Source organism: Bos mutus, chromosome 13 (assembly GCF_027580195.1).
Source record: "Bos mutus isolate GX-2022 chromosome 13, NWIPB_WYAK_1.1, whole genome shotgun sequence".
NCBI lineage: Eukaryota > Metazoa > Chordata > Mammalia > Artiodactyla > Bovidae > Bos > Bos mutus.
The window spans coordinates 69,120,069-69,146,947 of NC_091629.1; the positions used below are offsets into that span (position 1 = coordinate 69,120,069).

Below are 26,879 nucleotides of genomic sequence, written 5' to 3' on the forward strand. Positions count from 1 at the left end.
ATATATCAATAAATTTTTTTAATAAATATAGTCAACCAAAAAAAAAAATAGAGTCCATAACTGTGACTGCTCATGTTACCAGCCATTTGTGGAGAAGCAGAAAATAAAGATGCAACAAATGATTAGGTAATCTTGTTTCCTGCAGGATGTATTCTCAAGTGGGTTTATATGGCCCATCTTGTTTTGAATGAGTCAGGACAGGGAGTCATTCAGCACAGCTACCCAGGGAAATCTACCCTGTGTCAGAAACAGAGCACCTGCAGTGATGCAGTCACACGTACGGGCCAGATGGACTGAGAAACAGAAATGACCCTTTGGGGAGAAAAAGAGAGACAGGGAAACAAGTTTCTGAAAAAGTATCCTTTGACACCAGTACACGGTGTCATTTCCCATGATGAAAAAGACCTCGACTCTGTAAGAGACTATTTTTTCCAATTCTAAATTCTGAGCCATTTCACCTCCATTCAAGATGGTCATGACACAATGGGGATTTAAGGAAAAGTCAGCCAGACCCCCTAAATCCAAAAAGACTTTCTGGGGCTGTATAGAAAGATGAAAAAAATGATTCATACTGCAAAAATCAAGAAAATAATTTAATTCATCTACGTGTGACTAGGCAAACACAGTGAGCCACAATGCAAAAATCTAGTACTAAATTGTCATTATTACCAAATTCTGCTTCTTCTATACCAGGATGATCCTTCTTCTAAGATTCACTTCCTTTGATTTTTTTTTTTTTAAGCAGCAAATAGATAGTGAAGGATGAACTTTTTAGTTGCTTGTCTCTCACCAACTTGAGACCTTCACATAGTTTGAGAGAAAGTCGCTCATTCGTGTCCAACTCTTTGCTAATTCTCTGGGCCAGAATATTGGAGTGGGTAGCCTTTCCCTTCTCCAGGGGATCTTCCAAACCCAGGTTTAGAACCCAGGTCTTCCATATTGCAGGCAGATTCCTTACCAGCTTATCCACAAGGGAAGCCCTAATCACATAGTTTACACTTCATTTATAGGGTGCTGTGCTATGCTCTCGGAGAAGGCGATGGCATCCCACTCCAGTACTCTTGCCTGGAAAATCCCATGGACGGAGGAGCCTGGTAGGCTGCAGTCCACGGGGTCGCTAGGAGTCGGACACGACTGAGCGACTTCACTTTCACTTTTCACTTTCATGCACTGGAGAAGGAAATGACAACCCACTTCAGTGTTCTTGGCTGGAGAATCCCAGGGATGGGGGAGCCTGGTGGGCTGCCGTCTATGGGGTCGCACAGAGTCGGACATGACTGAAGCGACTTAGCAGCAGCAGCAGCAGTGCTATGCTCTGACAATAACTGTAAAAATCAGATCATAATAGAGATGGTTAGATAGCATCACCGCCTCAACAAACATAAACTTGAACAAACTCCAGGAGACAGCGAAAGACAGAGGAAGGTGGTGTGCTGCAGTCCATGGGATCACAGAGAACTTGACATGACTTAGCAACTGAACAAAATACTACTGCTAATAATAGTTAATATGTTTGAATATTTACTATTATTCTAAATATTGAATTACCTTTTTAAATTCTCACAGTGAAATTCACATTCCTGGCTGTAGGACCTTGGGCATAATGGGTACCTCAATTCTCTAGTCTACAAAACAAATGAAGATGACTGTAGTTAGACAGTCTAACTCAAGAAATTGTTATGAAAAGTCAAGTTAGTCAATGTATATGAAGCCCTTAGAACAGTGCCTGTCACACAGAAAGTGTTATTGAAGTGTTAGCTATTATTATTATAGGTTATATAATTCAGATCCACGGGGGCTTTAGGTGTCATCTCTATGCTCATAACTTCCAAATCCAGGTACTAGTCTTTACCTCTCTGCATAACTTTATTCATATTTCATAACTTTATTCATATTTCAAATTAGCTGATTTCATCTTCCTATAGATGTATAGCAGCTGTCTCCAAATTAATATAGCCAACAACAGGATTCTGATTTCCTCTCCTCTTTCAAAGAAAAGCCCAACTCTTCTGCCAGTAGATCCAGTAAATGAGAGTCCATATAATGCAACATTGAAGTGTACAGATTACACGGCTGAGAAGCCTGGGTTCAAACCCATCTTGTAGCTAGTTGTGTAACTTTGGGCAAATTACTTCCTGTCTCAATGTCCTAGCTTCCTTATCTGTAAAGACTAGAAATAATAATAGTACCTTCATAGAGTTGTGATGATATTCAAGTTAGAATATGAACAGATGTTTTACTATTTTTTTAAGATTTCTTTTAATGTGGACCATTTTAAAAGTCTTTATTGAATTTGTTGCAATATTGTTTCTGTTCTATGTTTTAGTTTTTTGGCCAGGAAGCATATGCGATTGCTAACCAGAGATGGAACCCACACCTCCTGCACTGGAAGGTGAAGTCTTAACCTCTGACCACCAGGGAAGTTTCAATACACAGATGTTTTAAACAGTGCCTGGCACACACAATCAATACCATATGAATGTCATGTACTGTTGGGTTGGCTAAAAAGTTCATTAGGTCTTTTCTGTTTTCCATAAGGTGTTACAGAAAACTTGAACAAAATTTTTGGCCGACCCAATATCATCATACTCATCTATGAAGATGAACTATTAACCAACAGCTAATAGTTATCTTTGATTCTCTCCCTTGGTGGTGGTGGTGGTTTAGTCACTAAGTCGTGTCCAACTCTTGTGACCCCATGGACTGTAGCTAGCCAGGCTCCTCTGCCCATGGGATTCTCCAGGCAAGAATACTGGAGTGGGTTGTCACTTCCTTATCCAATTCTTTCCTTTACCTTCCCTAATCATGGATTACTGTTCCATCAGTAAATTTTATTTGGTTTGTTCCAAAGCACACCCCAAACCCCATCACACATGCATGCACTCTTACCATGGTCCTATATGGAGACCAGCCTTCATTGTGTGACTTGGTGCTTGACCATCACGATCACCTCCCAGTGGAGAACATAAAGCCAGATTGCATGGTAAGCCCAGAACCCAGGTATTAAACATTCTGTATCCTGGTTTCCTCACCTTCACATTGAATGGGGATCATTCCAGTGCCCATAACACAGGCTGGTATGAAGATAACAGGGATTCATAGATGCAAAATGCTCATCATGGTGCCGACACATAGCCTGCTTAATGTTTCCATCGTGTTCCCTGCTTCCTCTTCTTCCAGCCCTCACTCTCCCCATTACCTGCTACTCTCCAGACACTTCTTTCCATCTGCTCTTTGCAGAAGCCAAGTTTGCTCCTTCCTTGGGACTTTTAAACTCGTTGTCCTTCCCACTCAGAATGTTCTTCCAGAGTCAGATCTTCATGCTCTTGGCTCCGTCTTGTCTGAATGAGCTAAAATGTGTCTACAAAGCCTGCTTCCCTGACCACCCAATCTAAAGTAGACAGCATTATTCCCCACCACATAATCCAATTTGAATTCTATGGATAGCACTTATCTAATTTTATTTTTTAAGTTAATTAATTTGTAATTGGAGGATAATTGCTTTACAATATTGTGTTGGTTTCTGCCATATGTTAACATGGATCAGCCATAGGTATACATATGTTCCCTCCATCTTGAATCTCCTTCCCACTTCCCACCCCAAGTATCTAATTTTATACATAAAGATTTACTTGTCAGTTTACTAACATACACACACACACACACACACACACACACACACACAGACATACACAAAGAGGAATCCAAACTATGTGAAAGCCAAGATTCTGCTTGTTTTGACTTGTCCTCTGCTATTGCTATATCTTCAAAGTCTAGATAAGTCCCTGTTCTATATTGAGTGCTTGATAAATATTTATATTTTTCTGACAGGACATTTTATTTCAGGATACCTTTAAATATTTAATACTAACATTAGCGAAGACTAATAATGTCTTTGAAAAGTTGACATGGCAATGGCAGGGGTTGATGAATGTACGGACAGTAAAGATGTTTCCATCTCGTGCATGTTTGGGGTGACTGTATCATACGGCACAAATGTCAAATATGCATCCTCTTTCTACTGAGGTGCTTTTTGGCACAAGATTTTACTTAATCCATGAGCTGCATAAAATCTCTCTCTAAACATAATGTCAATAGACAAATCAATAAATATGTAGCATAGTGTGTATGCATATCCAAGCCTATCTACTTTTCTTGCTAATTCTGAGTCTGAGCTGCAGTCCTCTGGGGTGGCTGACAAGCAAAAGGAATCTGCTGGGTGGTATTCCTGAGGCTGGATTCAGTTGCAAATGGTTTTCTGTCCTTGCAGATGTGAATCAGCCGAGGTGTGAAGTCATCCCCATACTTTGGCACAGGACTGAAGAGCTTGGTTGGAGGATTTCTAAAAAAGTAAGCAGAGAATTAAACTGTGGGACAGCTTGCAGTGCAGCTGGAAATAGCAGTCTCTGACGAGCTTGCTGCACCAACCACCAAAATTAAATAATGCCCTGAAAAGCCACCCTGCCTCAAGCGCTCCATTGCACGGCTCCTCTGACATCCCCTGCTAAGGTCAGGAGCCAGAATAGACTGAACGTTTATGAATACTGCCCTTCAAGATTGACATGGAGCCAAATTTAAAACTACATGCCTCCTTGGGAGGGAAATTAAGAGGCAGCCTGAAACACGTTATATGAAAATCTTATTTATTTGATCATGCATAACTGAAACTCCAACTACTTCAGTCTCAAAATTGTCTTGAGTCATAAGGAGGGATGCTATGAACGGATCCAGCAGGAATGAAGTGAAGTGTTGTGTGTTGATACAAGATGAACAACCACACTGCAATATCTCATGAGGGTGTATAGAAAAAATCAAGAGTCAGTAATCTGCTAACCAAAAAGAGTTTTGCCTTTTAATGCTTTGTAGACTTTTATGGAGACATTAATGCTTTAGAAATCTCAAAATGGGCTCATGCATTCTGTAAAGGAGATATTTCCTGATTTTATCTTTTTGTGAGGAAAAATTTATTTTTATATTATTTATAAAATATTTTTATTTTATATTATATTTTATTTTAGTATAGTGAATTAACAATGTTGTGTTAGTTTCAGGTGTACAGCAAAGTAATGCAGTTATACAAATAGATGTGTGTATTATTTTTCAAATTGTTTTCCTATTTAGGTTGTTACATAATATTGAGCAGAGTTCCCTGTGCTATATAGTAGGTCCTTATTGGTGATCCATTTTAAATATAGCAGGGTATACTTAATTTTCTAAGATGAACATCTTTCTTCAATAAAGGACCCTTGGAAAACCTCTTTGTTCTTGATAACTTCATTTAGAAACAACCCACCTAAAGGTACAGATGATAAGGGTACAAGATTTACATACATTCAATATCCCTGGCGGGCCAGTGGTTAAGGCTCTGTTTTCTAACGTGGGGACTGAGGGTTCAATTCCTGGTCGGGGAGCTAAGACCCCACAGGCCTCAGAGCCAAAAAATGTAAAACAGAAGCAATGTTATAACAAACTGAATAAAGACTTTTAAAATAGTCCACATCAAAGACTTATTTATAAAAAGAAAAGAAAAGCCCTCTTGGTACTAACATAATATTTGTAACTAAGTGAATTGCATTTTTTTAGCTATAAAACTTATAATACAGACAGAATATTGCCTTTTTCAGTGAAACTTATTTTCTCACCTCTAACATGCAAAAATGGGCTCTCATTTTACAAAGTACCACCTCTGTTTTCATAAAACCTTCCTCCACATCTTTCCCTGGAATGTGGGCCAGACTGCCTTTCCTCTAAGTAGGGGGAAAGTGGTTGCAATTTTTCCACTGAATTCTGGCCTGAGTGGGTGGAGAGGATCATTCAACCAATATCTACTTATGATTCTCTGTGCTCTGATGTGTTTTTAGGCATTAAGCACTATGACTAGGCACTGGGCTATATCGATTCTATACCTAGGTTTACACTCAGGCCTTAGACTTGATGGAGACTAGATATTTCTAGTCCCCAGGAATCTACATTGTATTTCTTCTGGTACAGCATAAATTTGAACCCACATATAAATGGACAATAATTATTAGCAAAACTGAGTGACAAAATCAAAAGTTCTCAATAAGGCTCTGCAATCATAATAATGTGTCAGAAACATTAAAATGTGTTTCCATATATAAAAATGAGTATGGAAGTGAGGGTTGAGGACATTTTAGGACATTTCTTGAATCCACAATCTTAAGTTATTAAATTTTGACAAGTTCAAATACAAGTCAAAACCTTAAAATTTATTGTGATTTATTTCCAATCATTTTCACAGAGCACCATTTGAATTATTATGTTTGAAGCTTATTAAAGACAAATGAATGGCACATTTATAGTCTATATAAATGCACAGCCTCTTTCGGGAAACAGAAAATCCACAGTAATTCTTTGTCACAGACTTCGTTTCTGAGCTGAAGGTGAGAGCTGGCCAGGATGATTGATCAAAGTGACCAAAGATGCTGGTGAAGTTCAGGGCAGGTAGACAAGTGTCTCCTGTTGTCTAGAAACACCTGCAAATGTCTAAACTGTGCTGGTCCTGGTTCTCAGATGCTGTTTCTTCCTCTTTCTGCATTAGGAATTCCTATGACCTGGTTAAGCAAATACTCAGTGGAAGGACAGTCCAATATTTCATGATGAAATGCAGGGGAAAATAATACTCACCTTGTCTTTCTATGACTAATGCAAAAATCTAATCATTCCCTCCATTCCATGACCCACACTGGGTTTAAACAGCTAGTCTGTCTGCCAGGTAAAAAGACTTAATGTCCCTCTTGAGAAGAAATTAACTGCTAAAACAGACTCAGGTGAAATGGAGTTCTGTCTTCTGTCCTCAATGCCACCATTTTTCTCTTTGAATCTGGCTCTTCCGTTCAAGTAGAATGAAAACTTGGATTTTTGCCTTGAGCAAATTTTACTTCCTAGGCTCAAATTCTGGGACTCTGTTTAATTGCAGAGGTGAGTTTGCCTTGTAGCAACTCTGAAATCACTCTTAAATTCACCATTTAAGAGCAGGAGGGGGCTGAAGTGGTATTCCACTTCCTTAGTTCTGTGTTGCTCCTGAGGGAACCCCCTGCCTGTTTTTCTTATTCAACACAACTTTACTGGATTAGTTAACACTGAAAAGTTAACAAGACCCAGGCAGCTGAGTAGTAGCAAACCAAATGGACTCAGGAGTGTGACTTGGGCTTCTCTAGCCAGCACGGCTCTGCTTCTGATCCTGGGATATCAGGAAGGAGGAAGCTGGGTTCTAAAAAACTAGAAATGTTTGTTTACTAAACAAGATTATAAAACAAAGTTAAAAAACCAAAACAAAAAAGTAAACCCGATGTATTAATAAGAAACAGAGCAAAAAAGATATTATTTCAATCCAACTGCATTCTAGAAAAAGTAAAGCTATTAATAGGATAATAGTTCAGCAGTTTCCATGAGTTTGGAGAATGGGTGAAGCATTGCAAGGGTGAACCTCGGGGGATATTTTACACCAGTGAAACTATTCTATATGATGATGTAATTTTGGATACATGATGCATTTACAGCACTAAGTGTGATCTCAACACAGCTAATTTTTAAAAATTGTTCAGGAGTTTGGCAGACACAGGATAGAATGCAAAATGAGGGAGAAAAAGAATCTAACTCTACAAATGTATGAAACAATTTCACTGAGGGGAGTGGAGAGGGAAAGATGCTGACCTCAGCAACTCTGGAAATGTGTGGACTCCGTGAGACTGAAGGCAAAGGAAACGACACATAAGTGCTGTACTCCGGTTGATGCAGTACTTTCACACAGGGGTCCAAGTTAACAATTCTGATGCTGCTATGCATGTTTACTGAAAGCAAACACACGATTGAATATGAACGGTGATGATGGAAGTCAGCTTTCTCTCCATAAGATTTAAAGTTTACAGGTAAGCGGGGAGAGGAGGTTGTAATGATCCATGTTGTAATAAACCAAAGCCAGAGACTTAAGCATGAAGTCAGATTTAGCTTAATATGGCTACATGTACAAATATGTATAAATATGTACGTGTAAACAGTTAGTATACATACGTATGTTTCCTGCCTCTGTCATCTCAGTGGACCTAGAAGTAACAACACAGCGTAGCAGTGAACACATTTTCCAATAAAAGGAAGTGATTTTTGGGGGAATTACTGGTTTGTGGACTGAATCAAGAAACACATGAGTGAAGTATCTGGTAGTGCCATAAAGTAAGGAGTGTCCAAAATAAAATAAGAGATGGAAGTAGGTCAAAGGAACACAGAATCCAACCTACAGAGCTCCCAGTTACCAAAGCTGGAAAAATTTACACAAAAAATAAGTAATGTACTACTGGATTTACAATAATCAAAGCATAAAATAAATGCCTGTGAGTCTATTTTGATAAAAGTATTGTGTGCTTAGTCATTCAATCATGTCTGACTCTTGGATGGTCTATGGGCTGTAGCCTGCCAGGCTTCTCTGTCCATGGGGATTCTCCAGGCAAGAATACAGGAGTGGATTGCCATGCCTTAGTCCAGGGGATCTTCCCAACCCAGGGATAGAACTCAGGTCTCCCGCATTGCAGGCGGATTATTTACCATCTGAGCCACCAGGGATATAAGCATAGGATTGAAAAAACAAATGATGTAGAAGGAACATACCTCCTATGCAAAAGAATTCCAAATCATTTATGTAGATACTCTGTTCCCAAGGAGGTGGCCTCCTGAAGTTTGAGTTGCACATTATAACTTCTCTCTAAAGAGGGAAAAAAAGAAAAAAAAAAAGAGTAACTTTGCAGTGGACGAACCTAACAAACATAATCTCAGCCAGGTGATCAAGGTCAACATAACAGTGATTAGTCATGTTGACCGTATGGGCCCAGAATGGGTAGTGGTGAAAACGGTATTTTATCTCTGTGACCTTCCTCCCCCAAATCCATAACCTCAGGCTGATTTTGAGAAAAACTAACAGACAAACCCCACTGGAAGTTTATTCTACAAAATATCTAACCACTACTCCTCAACTCGGTCAAGGTCATCTAAACAAAGAAAATATGAGAAACTGTCATAGCCCAGAGGAGCCCAAGAAGATATGATGATGATGTGATGTAGTGTCCTGGTTGAGATTCTTGGATAGAAATAGAACATTAGATGAAAACTGAGAAAAGCTGAATAAGAGATGGACTTTAGATAACAATAAATATCAATATGGATACATTTCATTTTAATAAGTGTACCAACAAGTGGAGGACATTTTTAATGGAGGAGACTGGGGTAACTGGGGACTCTCTGTGCTACCTTCACAATTTCCCAACAAATATAAAAATGTTCTTTAAAAAGTTATTAAAAAGAGAATTTCCCTGGTAGCTCAGCTGGTAAAGAATCTACCTGCAATGTAGGAGACCACAGTTTGATTCCGGGGTTGGGAAGATCGCCTGGAGAAAGGAGAGGCTACCACTCCAGTATTCTTGGGCTTCCCTGGTAGCTCAGACAGTAAAGAATCTGCCTGTAATGCAGGAGACCCGGGTTCAGTCCTTGGGTTGGGAAGATCCCCTGAAGGAGGTCATGGCAACCCACTCCAGTATTCTTGCCTTGATAATCCCCATGGACAGAGGAGACTGGTGGGCTACAGTCCATGGGGTTGCAAAGAGTCGGACATGACTGAGCAACTAAGCATACACATCATCTAGTTACATGTTCTCTTGAAATTTTATTCCAAGACTGCCATTGTAGTAATAAAGACTACTATCCAAAACTCTAATATTTTGAAATATTATTTCTTTTAAGGAGTCAATCACACTGATTAATTATTAATAACTCATCTTCTCCCAATTTCTTTTAGGAGATTATTTTTTAAAAACTAATTTCAAGGGAAAAATCTGAAAATTCCATTTATGTCAGAAGTTACCATGACTCCTGTAAATGGAAGAGACAATTTCAGACCAGTCATATACAAAAAAATTTTTTTTAATAATTCTCAATGACAATTTATTTCCCATGCTCTAATGCTTTTTAGTATTATGTTGCACAAAGTGAAATGCCAAAGGAACATACAATAGAATAAGTATAAGAAGCCTAAGTAATTTACAAAGGCTTTGAATTTACTTATCTAATCTTATTGCTGTCAGATAAGACCACATAAGCAACTAGGGACTTTTCTCGTGGTCCAGGGGTTAGTACTCTATGCTTCCAAAACAGGGGGCACTGGTTTGATCCCAGGTAGGGGAACTAGGATCCCACATGCCAGAGGTGGCATGTGCATGTGTATGTGTGTTAGTCGCTCAGTCGTGTCCAACTCTATGTGACCCATTGGACTATAGCATGCCAGGCTCCTCCGTCCATGGAATTCTCCAGGCAAGAATACTGGAGTGGGTTGCCATTCCCTTCTCCAGGGCATCTTCCAGACCCAGGCACTGAACCCAGGTCTCCTGCATTGCAAGCAGACTCCTTACCACTTGAACTACGAGGGAAGCCTAAAGGTTGCAAGGCCAGGCCAAAAAAAATAAAAAATAAGTAACGAAACAATGGCCCATCTTACCCTTGTTTAACCTCTAGTGAAGACACTCTGAGTCTCCTCCGTATATTTAATAATCCCTCAGTCAAGGTACTCTTTAAAGTATGAATTCAATCTTTTATGCTGCTGCTAAATCCCATATTTTCCTACTATTTTTTCAAAAATAGAAAACAGTTCTGGCCATTTCCTGTGTAGCAACCATGCATGTGTATATGAAGATTATCATTAAATAACCATTTTCTTAGGATTAAATGAGTATAGTCTCTTTAATCTTTTCAATTCAAAGCCAATAGTTTTGCCTTTTTGTGGGTGGTTATTATCTGAATACTTTTCTAATTTGCTATCATCTTGTCTTTAATCCAATACCAAAGACTTAAACTTGACATTCAAGACAATAGATTTGAAAACCTCTGTGAGATCTTGAAGGAAAATTGACTAGGAAAAGAAGAAGGTTACTCCATTTTAACATTCAGAATGAATTTTATGGAAAACATTTCTAATTAGAATTTTAACCTTCCTTTGGTACATTTGGATACAAAGAGAATGTAAAATCTGATATAACTTTTCAAAGAACATCTCCTGCATGTGACTATGAAGACACAGGATATTTATTGGGACACTAGTAGGTTGGGTTGGGTTGTTTGGCAGTGTGTTTCAATATAAAGAAGTAATGGAAAGAAATAGTTGATATTTTGCCATCCCAGGCAGCTCTCATTTCAGGCAACAAGGTTCCTTGAGCCGTGAAAAGGCTTTTCTACTGCTCACAGTATAGCCTTAGGAACAAAATTTACTGCTTTTGTCAAATGGGCCTAAAGAGACACATCACCCTGTCCTCGGGGCTCTTCAAGGATCCTCCCCTTAGGAAAGCTTGGTCATTTCAGCCTCCGTGAATAGGATTAATTCATTGCTTTCATAAATGCAATGAGTTACTTTCGTGACCACAAAGGAAAATCTATGTAAAGCACTTAGCTCAGGCCTGGCATCTACTTAGGATGCTAAAGAAAAGCTACCTCCTATTTTAAAATGGAATTTGTGAATTATAAAATTTGAGGCTTTGTAACCATGGTAGAAAGATTTTCTTTTTATTCCATTTTGAAATAAGAATTTTTCTTCTTATAGTTACTCTGCTTATATATTTTAAAATATTATTGCAATATAGTTGATTTACAATGTTGTGTTAGTTTCAGATATGCAGCAGAGTGAATCAGTTATATATATATTCAGGCTTCTCTCCTAACTCAGTTGGTAAGAATCTGCCTGCAATGCAGGAGACCCGGGTTTGATTCCTGGGTGGGGTGATCCGCTGGAGAAAGAAATAGCAACCCACTCCAATATTCTTGCCTGGGAAATCCCATGGACAGAGAAGCTAGGTGGGCTACCGTCCATGGGGTTGCAAGAATTGGGCATGACTTAGCAACTAAACGACAGTGCATATATATTCATTCTTTCTCAGATTCTTTTCTCATATAGGTTATTGCCTAATGGGTAGAGTTCTCCATGCTATACAGTAGGTCGTTGTTGGTTATCTCTGTCTGGTTATTATTTGGAATTTATTTCTGCTGTCCATGGGTCTGATATAACTCAGAGGTGAAGCAGAAGTGAAGCTAACTTGCCCAATGTCAGATCTCCATGGTGCCATACACTTAACCAGCTTGCAAAACCACATTTAAAAAAAAAAATATTTATTTTAATTGGAGGCTAATTACTTTACCATGTTGTATTGGTTTTGCCGTACATCAACATGCATCTGCCACGGGTGTACACGTGTTCCCCATCCTGAGCCTCCCTCCCACCTCCCTCTCCATACCATCCCTCTGGGTCATCCCAGTGTACGAGCCCCAAGCATGCTGTATCATGCATTGAACCTGGACTGGCGATTCATTTCACATATGATATTATACATGTTTCAATGCCATTCTCCCAAATCATCCCACCCTCGCCCTCTCCCACAGAGTCCAAAAGACTGTTCTACACATCTGTGTCTCTTTTACTATCTCGCATACAGGGTTATCATTACCATCTTTCTAAATTCCATACATATGTGTTAGTATACTGTGTTGGCGTTTTTCTTTCTGGCTTACTTCACTCTGTATAATAGGCTCCAGTTTCATCCACCTCATTAGAATTGATTCAAATTCATGCTTTTTAATGGCTGAGTAATAATCCATTGTGTATATGTACCACAGCTTTCTTATCCATTCATCTGCTGATGGACGTCTAGGTTGCTTCCATGTCCTGGCTATTATAGACAGTGCTGCGATGAACATTGGAGTACATGTGTCTATTTCAATTCTGGTTTCCTCAGTGTGTATGTCCAGCAGTGGGATAGCTGGGTCATATAGCAGTTCTATTTCCAGTTTTTTAAGGAATCTCCACACTGTTCTCCATAGTGGCTGTAATAGTTTGCATTCCCACCAACAGTGTAAGAGGGTTCCCTTTTCTCCACACCCTCTCCAGCACTTACTGCTTATAGACTTTTGGATAGCAGCCATTCTGACTGGCGTGAAATGGTACCTCATTGTGGTTTTGATTTGCATATCTCCGATAATGAGTGATATTGAGCATCTTTTCATGTGTTTGTTAGCCATCTGTATGTCTTTGGAGAAATGTCTGTTTAGTTCTTTGGCCCATTTTTTTGATTGGGTTGTTTATTTTTCTGGAATTGAGCTGCAGGAATTGCTTGTATATTTTTGAGATTAATTCTTTGTCAGTTGCTTCATTTGCTATTATTTTCTCCCATTCTGAAGGCTGTCTTTTCACTTTGCTTATAGTTTCCTTTGTTGTGCAGAAGCTTTTAATTTTAATTAGGTCCCATTTATTTATTTTTGTTTTTATTTCCAATATTCTGGGAGGTGGGTCATAGAGGATCCTGCTGTGATTTATGTCGGAGAGTGTTGTGCCTATGTTCTCCTCTAGGAGTTTTATAGTTTCTGGTCTTACATCTAGATCTTTAATCCATTTTGAGTTTATTTTTGTGTATGGTGTTAAAAAGTGTTCTAGTTTCATTCTTTTACAAGTGGTTGACCAGTTTTCCCAGCACCACTTGTTAAAGAGATTGTCTTTTCTCCATTGTATATTCCTGCCTCCTTTGAAGAAGATAAGGTGTCCATAGGTGCATGGATTTATCTCTGGGCTTTCTATTTTGTTCCATTGATCTATATTTCTGTCTTTGTGCCAGTACCATACTGTCTTGATGACTGTGGCTTTGTAGTAGAGCCTGAAGTCAGGCAGGTTGATTCCTCCAGTTCCATTCTTCTTTCTCAAGATTGCTTTGGCTATTCGAGGTTTTTGTATTTCCATAAAAATTGTGAAATTATTTGTTCTAGTTCTGTGAAAAATACTGTTGGTAGCTTGATAGGGATTGCATTGAATCGATAAATTGCTTTGGGTAGTATACTTATTTTCACTATATTGATTCTTCCAATCCATGAACATGGTATATTTCTCCATCTATTAGTGTCCTCTTTGATTCCTTTCACCAGTGTTTTATAGTTTTCTATATATAGGTCTTTTGTTTCTTTAAATAGATATATTCCTAAGTATTTTACTCTTTTTGTTGCAATGGTGAATGGAATTGTATCCTTAATTTCTCTTTCTATTTTCTCATTATTAGTGTATAAGAATGCAAGGGATTTCTGTGTGTTGATTTTATATCCTGCAACTTTACTATGTTCATTGATTAGCTCTAGTAATTTTCTGGTGGGGTCTTTAGGGTCTTCTATGTAGAGGATCATGTCATCTGCAAGCAGTGAGAGTTTTACTTCTTCTTTTCCAATTTGGATTCCTTTTATTTCTTTTTCTGCTCTGATTCCTGTGGCCAAAACTTCCAAAACTATGTTGAATAGTAGTGGTGAGAGTGGGCACCCTTGTGTTGTTCCTGACTTTAGGGGAAATGCTTTCAATTTTTCACCATTGAGGATAATGTTTGCTGTGGGTTTGTCATATATAGCTTTTATTATGTTGAGGTATGTTTCTTCTATTCCTGCTTTCTGGAGAGTTTTTATCATAAATGGATGTTGAATTTTGTCAAAGGCTTTATCTGCATCTATTGAGATAATCATATGGCTTTTATTTTTCAATTTGTTAATGTGGTGTGTTACATTGATTAATTTGCGGATATTGAAGAATCCTTGCATCCCTGGGATAAAGCCCACTTGGTCATGATGTATGATCTTTTTAATGTGTTGTTGGATTCTGATTGCTAGAATTTTGTTAAGGATTTTTGCATCTAAAGTCATCAGTGATATTGGCCTGTAGTTTTCTTTTTTTTGTGGTCATCTTTGTCAGGGTTTGGTATTAGGGTAATGGTGGCCTCATAGAATGAGTTTGGAAGTTTACCTTCCTCTGAAATTCTCTGGAAGAGTTTGAGTAGGATAGGTGTTAGCTCTTCTCTAAATTTTTGTTAGAATTCAGCTGTGAAGCCGTCTGGACCTGGGCTTTTGTTTGCTAGAAGATTTCTGATTACAGTTTCAATTTCCACGCTTGTGATGGGTCTGTTAAGATTTTCTATTTCTTCCTGGTCCAGTTTTGGAAAGTTGTACTTTTCTAAGAATTTGTCCATTTCTTCCACGTTGTCCATTCTATTGGCGTATAATTGCTGATAGTAGTCTCTTATGATCCTTTGTGTTTCTGTGTTGTCTGTTGTGATCTCTCCATTTTCATTTCTAATTTTATTGATTTGATTTTTCTCCCTTTGTTTCTTGATGAGTCTGGCTAATGGTTTGTCAGCAAAACCACATTTTAACCTGGTGGTTAAAGTACTTCAAGTGCTCTGACCTTTGACAATCCCTTCCCCTGAACAACTCTCCTGAGACCTCAGCTCCTGACTGTGGCCCTGGGAACCCCCTGCAAAGGCCTCACCCCCAATCTGTGTCTCGGCCTCCAGCTCCTCCCTCCTTCCCTCCCAAGCCCTGGAATTCAGCCTCTGCTTCTCCCTCCTGCAGAACCTCAGCACCTCACTCTTCAAACTTAACATGGTCCCACTTGGTCCACCATATAGGGAGACACACCACCAAAGCTAGTGCAGCCAGGACTGGGATCAGGATTATGTGTGTGTGTGTGAACAACAGAGAAATGAGCACTGGACACACTGATGGAACATAACATGCCCAGCAGAGTCCCTGACCAAACACTCAAATTGAGGATGTTTACCCATCTCCTCTTTGACTTAAAATGGAGTTAAAATGCCCCAAAGACATGACCCACGTCATTTAAGTACCCTGCAGATCCTCCCATAATATAGCATTTCACATCTCCAAGGATATGATAATTAAGGAGAAGCCATCTAATAGTGCTGCAGAGTGGGAAGGAAGTGATTAAGCACAGCAGTTCTCTAGGTCTCTGTTCATCAACATATTTACCTGTTAACAAGGTGAAGGTGAGGTAATAACTGCAAATCTACAAAATACTTCTGGCTAACTTATCCAGGTAATGGTGATAGACTTGACATTTGTTGCATGAGACATCTTGACAACAAAACTTTTCAGGAGCACTCACTGTGAATTTCCTCTTTAGAAATGTTCCTTTTTCAAGAATGGTTTTGTTTTTCTTGTTTAAAACTCATCTCCTCCAACTTCTTCCACAGGCACGGACATGCTCCAACTGGAATGCACAAGCCCGCACCTGGGGCTGACTAATAAGTCTGCCCTGAGAATACTTTTTAAAACCATATTCAGACTTTATAAAAGATATATTTAAAGTTCATCTTTGGATTTTCAGTATATTTCAGTCTTCAAGATGGAAGGGCTATGTCACAATATATGGCTCATGTATAAGATTCTCAACAAGGCAGCCCATGAGGGGAGTTAAAAAAAAAAGAAAGAAACAGCTACAGCACCAGGAGCCCAAATTTCTGTTTCAGGGTTGGATTTCTAGCTTTGATATCACCCCTTGAAAAGCCTGATCAATGGAAAGGAACCTGGTGTGAGAGCCTGGTCTCCTCCTCGCTCCCAGGAGCTGTGTTTGGAATAGTGGTCTACCTAGCAGGAAATCCTGCTTTAGAAGCACAGGCAACTTCTGCTCAGAAAACCAAAATGGTACACAGGGAGCACTGCTCCCAACCAGACTTACATCTTTGTACAAAGAGATTGCATTTTTTTTAAACGATGCTAAGAAGGCATTTAAACCACCTGTCTCCGGCTTCTCGCTTACCTGTTACAGAGAGTCATCTGACTCAAGAAAGGAAGTATTTCCATTTTATAAATAGAAAGAGCATTACAAATAGATTCCACCTAGAGAAAAATATTAATGAGATAAATAACCCAAATTTTGATAAAGTGTCAGCCAAAATATGTTCATCACTGTCAATCTGAGTCAGCCAGCCAGTATTCTCAAGTTCAGAACAGCTTGAGGCTGTTGCTATATTGGGATTGTAAAGGATGCCTTCACACTCAGAGGCTCTATTTCTATGTAAGAAGCAGGATGAATTTCCTCTGTATAAAAGAAGGACTGCAAATTACCTGGAGGAAAGGCTACTTCTGTTTTATTTTAGATGAAATCACTACCTCCTCCCTCCCCAACCACCACTGCCTCTGGAAGTAACTATTCTGCTCCACAGATGGAAGATACAATGATGACTTTGTCTGGAGCCCAGTTGCCTGGATTGGAATCCTGACTCTCCTGGGTGACTCTACGACGGGTAGCAAATCACTTAACTTCCCTGTACCTCAGTTATCATCATCTATAAAATGGAGATAAGAATAACAAACTCAGGGCTTTTATAAGGGTCAAAAGGAATAACCTGAAGTTCTTAGATGAATGCTTTGCACAGAGATCAATAAAGATGAGCTGTTTTTAATAGAAATGCACAAAGCATGTTCTCTGAGCCTCTCTAATAGAACACACCACTCACATGCTGGATTTCAGGTCTTATCCCCTCAAAACATTGTGAGGGTCTGCATTGAGAGCTTTTTGAAATCTATCCAGCCTTGGTCTCAAAGCCATGCTCACTCTTTGTGAAACAAACTGATGACTCTCTTTTGTCCCTTGCAGTGAAAAGTCTTAGTCAAATATTTTACAAACCTCTGAAAACATTTACTTAATGAGGACAGTATTCTTTTAGTCTAATTATTGATCACTTCTTCTAGGTCAAAATTCACCAATATGTGATTTCAAAATTGTTAGATTTTAAATTATTGAATTTTTGAGGCCAACATGAAACCTTTCTATATAATTATGAAAATTGGAAATGGGGACCCTGCTCTGTCCAGAATGAGTAGGGTGTAGAGAAAGGTGCCTGGGGATGAAATTCCTCACCAACCTGGCCCCAACATTGCAAAGTCTACACCTTTTCTGGAGGTGACTTTGCTGAGTGATGCTTGGGCAGGACAGTCAATCCTCAGTGCAAAGGCAGCTTGTCAACCACAGCAAGTATTTAGCAAATACCTACAGTTCTCTACAGAACTTGCTATGTGTCTAAGAAATACAGGGTTTATAATTAATGTATTCACCTTCATACTTAAAATAATATTGTAATAATAATATTTTTGTTTTATTGTTTGGAAACATAAATATTTCTTGGTCAGTATAGTCAACATATATGTCTTAACATATATGTTAAGTAACTAAGTTAACGCACTAACACAGTCGCTAACACAGCTCATTTTCTTGCTCACATGAATCAACTAAGGAAACAATGAGACAGATGCCTGAACACGTGTATTCCCTGATGAGAAGGGGAGGTTTGGACCAGGAAAGATTTCTGCCGTCGTTCTCTGTGGATTTTTTCCCATGAGGCATCAAAACTGTGTGAGAGAAATCCCACACAACTCAGGAAATAGAATACTCTTTACTCATACTATAAATAATTTTATCTTTGGGGGATAGGATTTTGTTTTTAATTTAGAATAAATAAAGCAGCATAACAGGTTCCCTGGTTGCTCAGTGGTAAAGAATCTGCCTGCCAATGCAGAAGACACAGGTTCAGTCCCTGGGTCAAGAAGCTCCCCTGGAGTTGGGAATGGCAACCTGCTTCAGTATTCTTGCCTGGGAAAGCCCTGGACAGAGGAGCCTGGTGGGCTATAGCCCATGGGGTTGCAAAAGAGTCAGACACGACTTAGCAACTAAAACAACAAAGCAGCATAATGCAGACTAGCCTACCCGGAAAGAAATGAGATTTGGTGGCAATCGTTAATTAAATTTTATTTTTTAAATAAAACCTATACTATAGTTATAGGAGTAATTATGAAAATTCTCACCAATTTACTCTAGAAAGTTTCAGTTAGGCCTTTAGACCACTAAATATTATTTTTAACTTAGTTTAAAGTTCATGTGATAAAGGGGAAGCATGGCCACTTTTTTTGTTTGTTTTATTCATTCTTTTTCTCAGAAATATCCAACACCTGTTTGAAAGCTCAGTTGATAAACAATACTTTCTCCCTAGTAACTTGATACTTTGTACATAAAGCAACCAGAGGACTATTACTTATGCCTTTGGATAAAATAAGAAAATACACAAAACACACAGACAGAGATACAAACACACAGAGTCACTGATCAAGAGTTCAGTGCTGGCCAGGCCCAAAGTCAGAGGACGAGTTGCTCCAATTTTCCAAAATTAAACCAGGCCAGGGTTGACACCAACTCAGCCGACAGCTGTCATCAGAGGCTTTGAAGACGCTCTACTGGATGTGTTCCAAATTGTTCTCTGCTGCTGCTGCTGCTGCTGCTGCTGCTAAGTTGCTTCAGTCGTGTACAACTCTGTGAGACCCCAGAGACAGCAACCCACCAGGCTTCCCCGTCCCTGGGATTCTCCAGGCAAGAACAGTGGAGTGGGTTGCCATTTCCTTCTCCAATGCATGAAAGTGAAAAGTGAAAGCGAAGTCGCTCAGTCGTGTCCGACTCTTAGCGACCCCATGGGCTGCAGCCCACCAGGCTCCTCCATCCATGGGATTTTCCAGGCAAGAGTACTGGAGTAGGGTGCCATTGCCCTCTCTAGCCCCTAGCAAAGGCACACTGAATGATCAGTGGGGTTTAAAAGACATTTTCCTGATGATATAACCTTTAAAGGACAGGGACATTATTACTTTGGCCTTTAAAACCCCCTCCAATTACCCAGCTCAGTGTGATGGCTGTTCCAGGTGTCTACACTGCCCAACAAATCGTCCAAAACTTGGTGGTTTAAAACACAGTCATCATTTCCCCATCTCAGCTTCTGGAAGTCAGACTTCCAGGGCAGCTTGGCTGATCCATCCTGCTTCTGGTGCCTCTCTGGTGATGCAGTCAGGTGGTCACTCAGGCTAAGATATGGCCAAAGTTCTCATCTGACTGGTGTCAGGGCTGGGAAGACCCAAACAGCTGGGGTACCTCTCTCCAGCCTGGTGTGTTCAAAGGAGCAGGACTTCTTGGGTGTTGACTCAGGGCTTCCAAAGTGTGTTTCCCCACAAGTTCAGGAGCTCGCAGGTCACACAGCATCACTTGCATCATGTTCTAATCATTAGAAGCAAGTCATGAGTTCAGCACTTGTTAGGAGAGAGGAATCAGACTCCATTGTTTTGAAGGTAGTGTGTAAAGAATACCCAGATGTATTTTACAATCATTCCAGGGTTATGCTTAATAATTACCTATTTTCATAGTTATTGGTTGGGTTTACCCAACATAATAGCAAGTACAGATGTTTCTTCCCTTAAAAAATTCAAGTTTAAAATACATATGTCAAACCAAAGATTGAGAATTCTCCATAGGACAACATCATCACTCAAGAGTGTTGTATTTTTCTGATGGGTAGAAAATTTAGCTACTCATATCCATGACTGGTGATGTGGGAAAGTAAAAATGAATGCAAATGTTTTCCAAGTTAAAAAAACATATGTGCCATATTTCTTTATTTTTTAAAGTATTTTTCACACTCTCATATCTTTTCTTATTTTTCTTTTTGACCACACCATGCAGCATGTGGGATCTTAGTTCCCCACAAGAGATGAAGCCTTTGCTCCCTGCAGTGGAAGCAGGAAGTCTTAACCACTGGACCACCAGGGAAGTCCCTCTTTATTTTTTATTATATGCTGAAATAATTCTTGAGCAAATCCTTTGTGAAATAAGCAGAGCTATAAATACATAGAATAAATAAAATACGCACATAAATATATGGATGAAGTGTTCATAAAGATGTCAGAAGGATGGCTCAGAAAATGTTCTAAGTCCCATGTGCCACTCTTTTACTATTCCTCTGAATATTATCTCTCAGAGAAGATAAAGGCTGGTGCCTTAAGCAGTAATATTCACAATTTTAGGCATGGGTAGAATGATGGATGTTAAAAATATGCATCCTTCTACATTCTTACAAAATCATTGCCCCCAAACCACTGAGACTCTTTCTTGGACAGCTTGACTTTGAAAATCATTCTCATTTGATGCTGATGGAAACTAGAGTAATTATTCATTCAAATCCAGTAAGCAATAATTAATTTTTGCCTTCTTGTTTATGCCTCATAAAGAATTTCTGCAATCAACCGATATGCCACCACCTGGGTTTAGCACTAAGATGTTTGGTTGGTATTCGACAGGTGTTAACATTGACTAAGAATCAGAGCCTTTTAATTAGCAAAACTCATTTTGTGGAGGGCAAGTTAGGCTTTTATCAATTAAAAAAAATCCTTTTTGAATAATAATGAAAATTTAGCCCAGCGCTTGAATTTTGCCAAAGAGGTAACAGTAGGAAAAAAATCCGGTAACCCCAGAAAAGAAGAAATTTAAGCCAGTGTTCATATCCCTTCCATGGTTCTTCCAGAAAGAACTCTGGAGAATTTCTTACAGGGAGGTTAAAACCTAGAATTCTAAATAGGGTAGCAAAAAGCAGACAGGAAATATGGAAACGAACACCAACCTACGATTATAAAGAGTTTGTTGAAAGGAAAATACACATACTGAGAATTTTTTTAACATTTTATTTTGAAGGTGATATTTGCCACAGGTCATGGAATCCACGTACTGATCTATTATTTCAGGTCATTTCCGAATTTTTCGACACTAAAATCTGACCAAGAAATTAAGGAGGGAGAAGTTCTCAGTTCTAAATGTGCTTTACATTTGCCAATGTCAGCCACACTAAAACAATCAAAATAATTTAAGAAACAAAGAAAGACTCATGTCAGGGGGACAGACATCCTCACCTGCCAAGTCTTACTGAGGAAACAGTACTAGCTCTTGTGGGGAAGTCAGGGCAGTGGTCAGAAGCCTCAGAAGAACTGTTTAGTAAAGGCTTTTGGTTTTGATAGAAGCAAAAGAGAGAAATTACAGAATTAACTTGCCAACTGTACCAAATAAGTAACCTTGTTCCTATTGTGGATAATGAAGTTATTTCCAAAGCTCAATATTTCCTTCAGATGTATCCTCTCCTATTCTCCACAGGTAGGAGGCAGGTTGGATCCAGTGGCTCTTTCACATGGCATGTTAGAACAAACAGGCTCCTGATCTCTGAATTCATACACTGACATAAAGGTCCCTACCCCCCAGAGACTTTGTCATATATCTAAGGTTTTAATTAGTATCCTTTTAAAATCCAATCAAAGCTGAAAATATATTTCTAGCTATCTCCAGTAAAAAGCCACCATGGAGCCAGGACTAAAATGAGAAGAGAGAGACTCAGCTCGGTTCACTTTTATTTCCCACGTAACTCAAGAGCCCCAGAAAGGAAGTGATGGTTCCAAGTTCTTAATCTTCTGGACATCAGCAAGCTCTGGGCCATGGGACCAGACTCACCCTCCCAGGTCCCGCAGCTCTGAATCTGTAAACTTGACCTAATCATCGAAGGCCCCCTCCAGCTCTCAACTCTCAGGATGATTTGAAACTAATCCTTAGGACTTCTGTCATAAACTCTAAAACCTAAAATCAAATACCAAAAATAAGATCATTGAGAAACAAACTTTATTTAAATCCCCCTTTTGAGATTCTCTCCGACTCTGACACCCGGGGCCTAGCACATGAAGACCAGCAAGTGTCTATGCTGAGTAGATATTTTTACAAGGTAACCATTATTTCAGCCATAAAACATTAATCGAGATTCAGCTAGATATAAAACATGGCAGCAGATGCTCAGAAAGAGGCAGGTGTGAGTCTCAGTTCCTCCCAGGAGTTGCTGACAGCACTGCACAGCAATCTGAGATAAGCATACCTCAAAAGATAAAACAATTAGAAGATAAAACAAATGGTTGTGATACTGGGGTAGTGATGCACAGAAGCAGACATGTCTAATCTTTTTGTTAAAGCAATAACTGAGGCTGGGATCAGGGCTTGAGTCTACATGTCATTTCCTTCTGCTCCCTGAAAAGTCGTTGCAAACATCAAACCTACACAAGACACAGCGCGCTTGCCGGGCAAGTGCAGTTTCACAGTGAGACCCGGGTTTCCTGCTTCCAACCAATTAATCATCCCAATGGCATGATCCACAAATAAAAATACTGGATGTGGTCACCTTTTAAAGAAACAAAGTTTAATTGGTCAGTGACTGATCGATTCACAATTCCGGGCTTGTAACAACTAGCCTGACTTAGCATGCATTAAAAACAGTGAGCAGGATATTGAGAGTGCCACCTAAAGTGAAAAATGGATAGTTGTGTCCCTGTGACAAGGAAGATTTATGAAACCGGGTCAGGAATTTAGAGCAACGCATTAGACACAGGAACCCAGTCAAAAGTCTCTCCTTCAGTCACGAAGGTCCTTTTCCACACAGCTGCCCTGTTTCCAAACTGTGCAAATTATAAACACATCGTGACTAACTTACCCAGTCTGCCCTGACGAGATGAACAGGTAAATTCTGTGGAAATCGAGAAAGGATATTTTTGTTCACATTCTAGTTTTTACTGTGTGTGGTCCACTAGCTCATGGAGTGTTTATTCAAATAGTTGTTTTCACTTTCTTCCTCCTCTTTCCTCTTCTTTACCCTGGGCCACAGACCTCAAGGGCCCCAACCAGAAGGGCTCGTTTGTGGGACAGGAGGAGCAGGGCTGGGATACAGGAGGCAGAGAGACAGGACAAGCCTGGCTACAGCCACTGAGGATGTGATATCCTGTCCCATGGGCAACCAGAGCGCTTAGATGTCACGGGAGGGGAGTGGTGGGGATGGGAGGGCGAATCATCTCTAGTGAGTACCTCTCCTCCATCTCTCAGACCTCAGGATGGAGACTGCCTGGTTCTGGTCCACAGGGGACCATGGAGCTGTCTCCTCGGAGGGCAGGCAGATTGAATGGGACGGTGGGGAGCTTGAACTTGGCAGATGACTTGGAGTGGGGTGGACAGAGCAACTTAAGAGAGGCTTTGGAAGCAGAATCAACAGGTCTGTAGACAGACTGCATTGTGGGCAAGGGGGGTTGGTGAGTTATAGGTAAGTCACTCTCTTCTAACAGACCTCCTCGCCCTTGCTCTGTTTGTGGGGCCCCCTCAGTAGAAAGAAGCTTCCCAGTGGTTCAGCAGTAAGGAATCCGCCCACAATGCAGGAGACACAGGTTCCATCCCTGGGTAGGGGAGGTCACTTGAAGGAAGGCATGGCAACCTACTCCAGTATTCTTGCCTGGAGAATCCCATGGACAGAGGAGCCTGGCAGGTAACAGTCCATGGGGTCGCAAAGAGTCAGACATGACCAAAGCAACTTAGCATGCATGCATGGCATCGGTGGAAAGAGGTGCAACTTGGATGTAAGATGTGGAGGTGGGGCCCACCTTTCCATGTAAGACCTAACGTCTTACATCGATTTTTAGCATGAGGACCCAACTTTAGATCGAACACAGGATCAAATCCTTCTTATCATTAAAAGAAAATACTTTTTAAACGATTCACAACAATAAAGCCCTCTGTTTTCATCTGCTATCACCATGCCTGTTTCTCAGAAGGTTTTGAAACTGAAATTTCAAAATATCCTGAGTAATAAGACTCTCTTCTGTTACTGACCACATGGAAGCAAAAATAATGAGAGGGCTGAGAATCATCATGTTTACAGACCAATTCTTAAAAAATAAGATTAAGTATTTGATGTTTTGAAGCTCTTTTCAAAGGGAGCCACATTACTTCCATTTAGAAATCATGAACTTTGGAGGACTTCCTAGTTAATGTTGGCAGTATTCAAGTCTATGTTCTACAACCCGTTCTCTTTGAGGGCTTTATGCCTGTTTGTTTTTCATGGTGCCTAGCCACAGTTCAAATAGCCTGGATTTTGACAAATAACACACGTGTCTGGCATAAGAGTTTTAAGGGAGAGTGCATTATCACCATTGCTCTATGGAGATTAATCTCCCCCATTGAAGTTTTACATCCAGAAAGTATTTACTTCCATCAAAAATGTAAACAGTATTAATAACTAAGTAATATGAGGATGAGATTTTGGTGAAATAGTCCTAGAAGATGATCACATTCTCCAAGCATAAACTCCTTGAAACTAACAAAGCACGATGGATGTAAATTCTCAAAGTGTCAAAGAATTATCCTCAAATAACATAATACTAGGAAGTAGAAAGAGCGAAACGGTGAACAAATCCAATTTTCCCTGGAAAAATCTTAGGAGGTCATTTTCCACGGGCACTTTTCATGAGAAAGATTTGAAATGGTTTACAAACACACACGAAGGCCAAAAACTACATCAAAGCAAGATGAAGAAGATAGATAGCAAATGTGAAATGCACGGCACTCCCGGGAAGGTACCAGTGGTGCTCCAGCCCTCCTCCTCCCCTTAGGGGCCTGTGGAAGATCCTCGTCTCAGCCCCTTGAGGAGAGCAGTCCACTGAAATAAGAGGGAGGTGGTCTAAGCCCTTCCCAGTTGAGACAATGAACACCCCACATGAAATTCTCAGGGTCTTCTCCTTCCTGCCAGGTCATACACCGAATAATGGAGAAGTTAACCAATACATCTAATAATGTCATCCATTTAACAATGGAAGAAATATATCTCTAATAATGGAGAAATTTCAAGTAATAAAGAAATTATTGTTTATATGTGAAATTTGGATAGCAAGAATCAAGTACTAATATGCCAAGGGACAAAACCTTGAAAATTATTTTTTTCTTGAATTTCTTTGCAACAATTAGTGTTTGATTAAATTCACATGCCAAGCTAGAGAGAAGTAGAAATTTAAGCGTTAACTAGGAGAAATGACATGGCATTTTCCATGGAAGATCAATAATGATGTAATATAATTACAACATTTAGAGAAAGGCTCCAGGCTCTATAAGAACTTGCCTCACATCACTATGATGACCGCAAGCTTCAGTCACACTGACATTTGGCTGACTATAACTGTTTTTGCTGGGGGTACAATACAAATATTAATGTAATTTTTTCACCATGTTAGGTGGTTAGGGTCAGATATCCCCAGCAGGCACTAGAGCATTTGCCCACTGACCTTCACTTTTCTGAGCAATGTGAAGGAGCCATGATAACTAGATATCCACTGAGCTTTGATCCTGACCCTTCACACTCCCCAAACCCCCACTCCCAGCAGTGCATTTAAATCCCAGCCATTAAAAGAAAAATGAACCTCTACCAGTGGATTGACATCATGAGATTTGTGCCAGCCTGAAGGAAAACTTGATCAATTCTGATGGAGGAAAGATGTGGTAAAAAGCCATGGGTAAGATGGTCAGCAGAGGAAGAGCTGACCAAATCCAAATAAATCTTGGATTTATTTTCTCTCCAGCTTTGACTTATGTTTTCTTGACTTTGACTTGACTTATGTTTCTTTGACTTTTTCTTTCTTTCTTTAAATTTTATTACATCTTGCGCTTATGTACACTTTCAGTTTATGAACTGCGTTTACATAGATGACCTTGTTGATACTCCCAACTACTCTGTGAGTTAAAGAGTCAAGGTCAATTTTAACCTTTTTTAAAATGAAACTACAATTTTTGTCCTTAATTATGAGCAGGGAACATCAGGGGTTGTGGCATGATGCATCAGTCCCAGCCCTGTACATAATAGGGTGAGCTCCCCAGACCATGGGTTGCTCTAGTGCCATTTTGACCATTCCCAACCAGTACTTCCAACCATGGGCAGGGAGCTGAGTGATGTCCTCTAATTAACGTCTGAGCATGAAATATCGAAGTTTCCCTTCACACTGCCTCATCTCACACCACAGACAACTTGCCATAGGTCAGGTCTTCTGCTTTCCTTTACGCATCAGCTTCTTTCTAAAGCTTAACATGTGGGGGATGCAGAGAGACCTGTTTTCAACTGATTACTATGGACAGACCTCACCTCTGTCATTTCCCACAACTCTGAGAAGACACAAAGGATATAATGCAGAAGCAATTACATGTTTATCTCTCTGTGATTTGGCTTCCTTGTCTTTAAAATAAGGAATTAGGGAGACTTCCCTAGCTGTCCAGTGGTTAAGATTTCACTGTCCAATGCAGAGGGTGTGGGTTCGATCCCTGGTCAGAGAGCTAAGATTCCACATGCCTTGCAGCCAAAAAAAAAACA

The 26,879-nt window shown here is 39.8% G+C and overlaps 1 long non-coding RNA gene across 1 annotated transcript in view; it reads right to left on the minus strand.

Moving 5' to 3' along the window:
- Positions 1 to 3,683: 3,683 nt before the first annotated feature.
- LOC138990550 (uncharacterized) overlaps positions 3,684 to 26,879 on the minus strand; it is an 85,413-nt gene continuing 62,217 nt past the window's right edge. Inside the window, exons 2-3 of the long non-coding RNA XR_011466688.1 lie at positions 8,626 to 8,719; positions 3,684 to 4,342 (exon numbers count right to left, since the gene is read on the minus strand). This is a non-coding gene — a long non-coding RNA (uncharacterized lncRNA). The remainder of the gene's footprint in view (positions 4,343 to 8,625; positions 8,720 to 26,879) is intronic.